The sequence below is a fragment of the Mugil cephalus genome, chromosome 12, assembly GCF_022458985.1.
Source record: "Mugil cephalus isolate CIBA_MC_2020 chromosome 12, CIBA_Mcephalus_1.1, whole genome shotgun sequence".
In the NCBI taxonomy this organism is placed as follows: domain Eukaryota; kingdom Metazoa; phylum Chordata; class Actinopteri; order Mugiliformes; family Mugilidae; genus Mugil; species Mugil cephalus.
Genome location: NC_061781.1, coordinates 3,963,109 through 3,969,108, shown reverse-complemented (window position 1 = coordinate 3,969,108; position 6,000 = coordinate 3,963,109). Strand labels below are relative to the sequence as shown.

The following is a 6,000-nucleotide window of genomic DNA, read 5'->3' as shown; positions in this document are numbered from 1 at the left end:
TTTTAAAAACGTTTTTAACGTGATCATGCTCATGATGACAAAGTTAACCCTCTGATGTTTAGGTATAGATAAATTTGCAGTAGAAACAGTGAATAAATGTTTATAAAATCCCAAACTGTAAAGTCAAAGTCACTGAGAACAGTTCAGACAGAGAGTTCCACAGTTACAGGGCCTGAACAGCAAAGTTGAGATTTAGGAACCATTAATTAAGCCCTTCTAGAGGATCTGAAGCAGCTTCAGGCTTTAAGTAGGTCACAGATATAGTCCAGAATCTATGTAAAGCTTCAATGCTGGAAATGCTCAAAGGCTGGCAGCAGTGCTGTGTATAAATTGCTGTTTTTGGACATTTAGAATAATTTACAGTATGGTGTGGTGAAAATACTTGGATTGGTGCTAAATTTGGTTTCAACATTTGTTACCGGGGTTGAGGGGTTGAGCGAGGATCGGATGGATTGCCGTGGACTTATGTGGACAAATATTCATGTCAAACCAGTCAGCTCTTCGTCCCTGCACTTGTAAAACCGAAAAATGGCGCTTGAAATCATGACTGATAAAGCATCTCACCCTTTTGTTGCCTGGTTTCTTTCTTCTGTGGCATCATCTTCATTTTTATTGTGATGTGCTAAGCCATAATTAGGTCATTACAACCCCCCGAGGGCCTGGGACAGAGGACACTCACCGGCACAGTTGCTGAGAGCAGCAGTAGTACTGGCAAATACACACCCAGCACACACAAAAATTGGTGCCCAAGTGTGAAGGTTGAATAATTCGGATGCATGCATGGAGGTCGGTTATTATTTCGATTAGTGTTTCGATTTTATTGACGTAAATATATAAGATTAGACCAAAAGACCAATCATAACACTGTCATCCAATGAGCACCATTGCAGGTATGGTTAGGAAAAAAAGAAAGAAATTCAAAAATTAAAACAGCAGTGGACACATGAGGGCCCCCATCTTGGATGTTAAACAAAGCCCTTACAGTAGATTAATTGTTCCATCATTAAGCCATTAAACGTTCATCTCACTCCAGTTTGTGGGGGGCCCTGGAATTAATTCATGGTCAATAAAGATGACTTAAAGCCGGATTAGTGGATTTTGCCCCTCGTAGATATAGGATCTGGCTGAAGTGATCCCATGCGTAAGGATATGTGAATCCAGCCACTTTGGGGGCTCTGTGGTTTTGGGTTGATTAGTTTCGCGGATGTCCTTCCTGATGCTGTTGGGATATCCTGCTGCTTTCCGGTAAACCAAACATTTCTGGTCATACGCTGCAAGAAAAAGAAAATCTTTCTGAGCAAGCAGTTTAATCAGAGCTCTCTGAGATCTTAACACAGGATGGAAAACTCAACTCTAAACATGATACAGTGAAACACATTTACACTGCACAGCAGCCTCATTGGAAAAACGGTCGGACTGAATATTTTGAATCCTCTGCGTTAGTCATCAAAGACGGAAGAAAACGGCAAAGTAGAACGTGAGCTTGATTAACCAGGAGAGGCGTGCTGATCAGGGACACATGGGACAGAAGTCCTACAGCTCTCAATAGAACAAGACAAGGAAATACAATCTCTCAAACTGTAATTCTGAATAATAGGCTAACTTCCTTCAGGAATGGTTCAATTTGATTGTTTAATTGTTTGCAGACATGTGGGTGAACTAACTGGAATCTGGTTAGATTTCTCTCCCAGGAATTAATGAGGACCATGTTGGGAAGAAACTGAAGGAGGGCTTCACAAAATGAACACAGAAACAGCTTGTCATTACAAACGGAAATCACTGTCCTGTTAAACTGAATTGACTAATTGAATGATTTTTTTTCTCTGTCAGCATTCTCAGTCATTCAAGGATAATTTGAAGGAGTTAGTAAGAGGGAACTGGTTTGCTGATTTGACCAGTAACTTAAAATCTGAAATATGTATATAAATATATATACATGACAAGGCATAGCATTATGACCACCTCCCAAATATTGTGCAGGTCTCACTTGTCCTATGGGTTAAACGGAGAGTCCCCTGTGGATCATCCCACAGATACATGACCAGTTTGGGATCTGATGAATTTAGAGGGCAAGTCAACACCTTGTGCTGTTCTTCATGTTTTTTGAGTTGTTCCTAAAGCATTTGTCTGTAGAGTGGGGGTTCTTGGTCTGGTCTAGGTACAGTATAAATATAAGTAAAGAAATCAGCTATAACTCCCAGGGTCTGGATCTATTGCTACCATCTAGCTTTACTAAACTTTGCATCTGGTTTAAGAAGGACCCTAATGTGTTGCTGTGAGTTGCTCCCCTCTTTCCCTTGTTTTACAGTCACTTGTGGTTTCTTGTCTCCATGCATTTGGTAACCTCTTGCTAATTGTTCACACTCCATCACCTACTAATTGGTAGATTTAGTATGCTGGCTAGGGAGAACAGTTGGTTTTGTTCTTTTTTTGTAGATGACAATAATTCTAGACTATGTTATGTGTTGTTTGGTTCTATTTTTCTTCAGTTTAGCAACACACACTCTGGCCCTTTTCCTTTACAGGGTTGTCTCCTTTGTTAATTTGCCAATAGATGAATTACTTTACTAGACCAAAGATATCAGGTTTGTGTTGCATATCTGTATCCTAGCTGAGCTGGGACTATTATCTATTAACCTGTTCTTTTTCATTCGCATAATGTTAAGATCACAGGTCTGCTGAAGTGATCCCTTAGGCCTTTTCACAACAGAATAATGATTGCAGCAACAGTAGGAGATGGAGATGAGGAAAAATTAGATTAGCTGAGGTCAGTACATCAGAGAAGTGTTGTCATACTAAACCAACAGAGAGCAGCAAGCGTGGCTGTCATGTTAACACTAACCAAATTTAGGTGAAAGTTCAACAAGGTCTGTTCCCCCTCTGGTGAATGTGGCCTGTCGCTCTATCTCCTCATCTCTCCAATCAGTCCATCCTCAATTTCTACACGGCTGCTTTCATCCAGTGAACTGTGTGTCCGCCTTCTCTCAGTTAATCATTCCCTCGTCCCCATGCTTTAAAGTCAATGTCATTCTGTCACCAGAGGCCAACTGTTGCATAGCCCTCCTCCTCTCCATCTCCACCTTTACATGGTCATCCCAAAGCTCCTTGTCAGAGGTCTCCTTTAGTCACATCATCTCCTTCTCCACCGCCATCACCAGCAGCACCTAGACTCCAGGGGGTCCTGTCCCTTCTGCCTTCATCACAATATAATACAAGGGACAACAAGCAAAGATCGTAATTATATAATTGTTATTGTATTATTTGTATCAAACCTTTGAGATACAGACCATGAATAAGGCGATAGTGTTAATATTACAGATGGCATAAGCAGCACATGATGATTTGACAGCAAACTAAATACAGCTGTATTCTCTATTTCACAATTACCATCTGATGTTGTGGACGACACTCATATCTACTTAAAATAAGAGAGTCATTTTCACACTGCGTACTTTTGTCCTCTAACACAAGTAGCTATTTGTTCCAAAGCAACAGTACTTGTTTTAGGCGTCTCTATCAAAAATAGACCTCTAGAATGTACTACTTTCATGCGTAGTCAGGTCTCCTCATGATAGCTTTAAGGCGGGCTCCAAAGAAACCTGGGGAATAAGGACAAACTATTTGCCGTTCTTGTGAAGAGTCTACTTGTGACTACATGCAGATTATAATAAAAAGTAATGTCATTTGAAATGTGCTTCGTCAAGTCAGCTGTATGAGATGTGATGACAATGGTGAGATTGTTTGCTTATGTTTACCAACCTGTTTGAAACATTAAAGCTAATCAAAACGTATCTGCTGACCCAATAAATTGAATTAGCATTTGTATGGCGCTGGCTATGATTCTTTAGTTCTGTATTTCAGTGAATGGTGCTTTAGGACCTGGGATCAGATTGAATCTACTAATGTGTTAAATAAATGAAAGCGCACACACACAAAGCATAATGTCACTGACAGGATAACTGTAGCATAGACTGACATCTTTAAAACATCTGTTACATTCATTTACTATTACTATTTATTTTTGGTGTACCAATTAAGAACACAGTTTTTAGAATAAGATAAACCTGTATCTAGATTATGCCACACTACAACTAATGAAAAAAAGAGAATGTAACTTCCTGATCTGAAATATATATTTTTACTGCCACACAACTGCATTCGACTTATTGGTGTAATAATTGTGTAATAATTACTATGTAGTTTGTTGGATTTTAATAAAGATATTGAGGCAAATGAACATAACGATACATCTCATCATAAAAATACTTGTGCAAGCATATAGCAGAGCCATCCCCAGAACCATGTCTATTTTACACAACAGGACAGGACTCACACTTCTAGTTAAAGATCCATGGGTCAAATCAAACACACCAGTCAGCCACAACATTAAAACCACAGACAGGTGAGGTAAATAACACTGACCATCTTGTGTCAATTCAGTGTCAGCTGGGAAACTCCTGAACCTGACATTGAGTGTGGATAGACATGTACCACCCACTTAGACCAGACCAGACCTCTGATCCACAGAGGCCCCTCCCCTCAACCCATAGGAGCCAAAGGGCCTCCACTGACAACATTCTGTTGCCAGACACCACAGGACATGTGACACCTAGAAAATATCCGGAAGGTGGTCATAATGTTATGACTGATTCCTGTATATACAGACCATATGCATGCTCACTTCTGGAAAAGTGCAATGATTCAAACTTTCTTGGTTAAAATTCATTCTGTGATTCCTAGAAGTTGTTTTGTTTTGGTCATTTGGAAGTGGTTGTGCGTGGAGGGAACCATTACCCAGTTAAGATTCTTCTTGCAGCTGGAAAGAAGGTCATAGAACTTAGAGGGCAAGTCAACTTTAGAACTGAGTCAAGACTAAAGTGCCAAGATACAAGCAGTGGGTGTGAATTAACCAAGATATACTGGTGATGGAAAATCTTACTTCTTCACTGTTACATTCTTTGTTTTGCCATTTTGCTGTCATCTGTTGAAACACGGTCAGGTTGTACTTGTTCTTTGTACTGAGTGTGAGATCTGTCCTATAGTGTGGAAAAAAGAAACCACTTTGAGCGATTTGTCGTGACTTGATTTTGCCGTCTCTCATTCTACCGTCCTCTTGGGTCTCTTCTTAGCCATTGAGCTGGTTCACATCCCTGAAAAGCCCTGCAGAGTGACATCATGGTGCCGATTCAGCTTGCATCTGAAGCGCACCTGTGATGAGGCAACCCACCCTCCTTCAAGACGTAAAGACCACACCTGGACTGCCTCTGACCTGAATAACGTCACATTATATATGCTGTCATCTAAACAGGAGACTCAACATGGTGAGTAACATATAAAAGGAACTTTTTAAAAATGTTTAACATAACCACAATGTATTTTTACTGAACTGTCTTATCACTGAATGTGTTAAGGCAGTCTGAAATGCAGTAAACAGTTTTGGTGTATACAATATAGTGTTATACAGATGGTTGTGGCATTGTGAATGACTTACTGTCATTGTCTTAATTATAACTTTTTGCATTGTCAGAGGGACACATGTCACGTGGCCGTGAATGAGTCATGTGTTTGTCCGTGAGGCCATCACCTGGGTTCTCCCTGTTCTCTGACAGGACATGTTCTCACACGTCGGCTATCCCCTGAGTTTTTGGAAACGCCCTTGCCAATCTATCTGGAAGTGCATTCTCGCTTTGAGTGCTATGTGAGTAAACAGACGAATGTACAGCTCGTGAAAAAAAAGAAAAAAAAAAGAAAGGGCCTTAAAACGCAGTGCTGGGAGGATATTTAGTCATATGACGAAAATCGGAGAAGAGATCTCAGCCTCGAGGACCCACATCTGAGTGGGGAAGATGTTTCAAAACAGTTAATGCTGCTGCTTGACTACAGACAACCACACTTCAAAATAGAACATGCTTCCACCTAGCAACACCGAAAGATTTGAACGGCTGAGCAAAATAACACTACCACAGGCTACAAATATGGGACAACTTGTGAGCTGTTGCA

At 40.4% G+C, this 6,000-nt stretch overlaps 1 long non-coding RNA gene across 1 annotated transcript in view; it reads right to left on the bottom strand.

The window, feature by feature from the left end:
* Window positions 1-377: 377 nt before the first annotated feature.
* LOC125017760 overlaps window positions 378-6,000 on the bottom strand; it is a 29,077-nt gene continuing 23,454 nt past the window's right edge. The window contains exons 2-3 of the long non-coding RNA XR_007113880.1: window positions 2,843-3,190; window positions 378-1,271 (exon numbers count right to left, since the gene is read on the bottom strand). This is a non-coding gene — a long non-coding RNA (uncharacterized LOC125017760). The remainder of the gene's footprint in view (window positions 1,272-2,842; window positions 3,191-6,000) is intronic.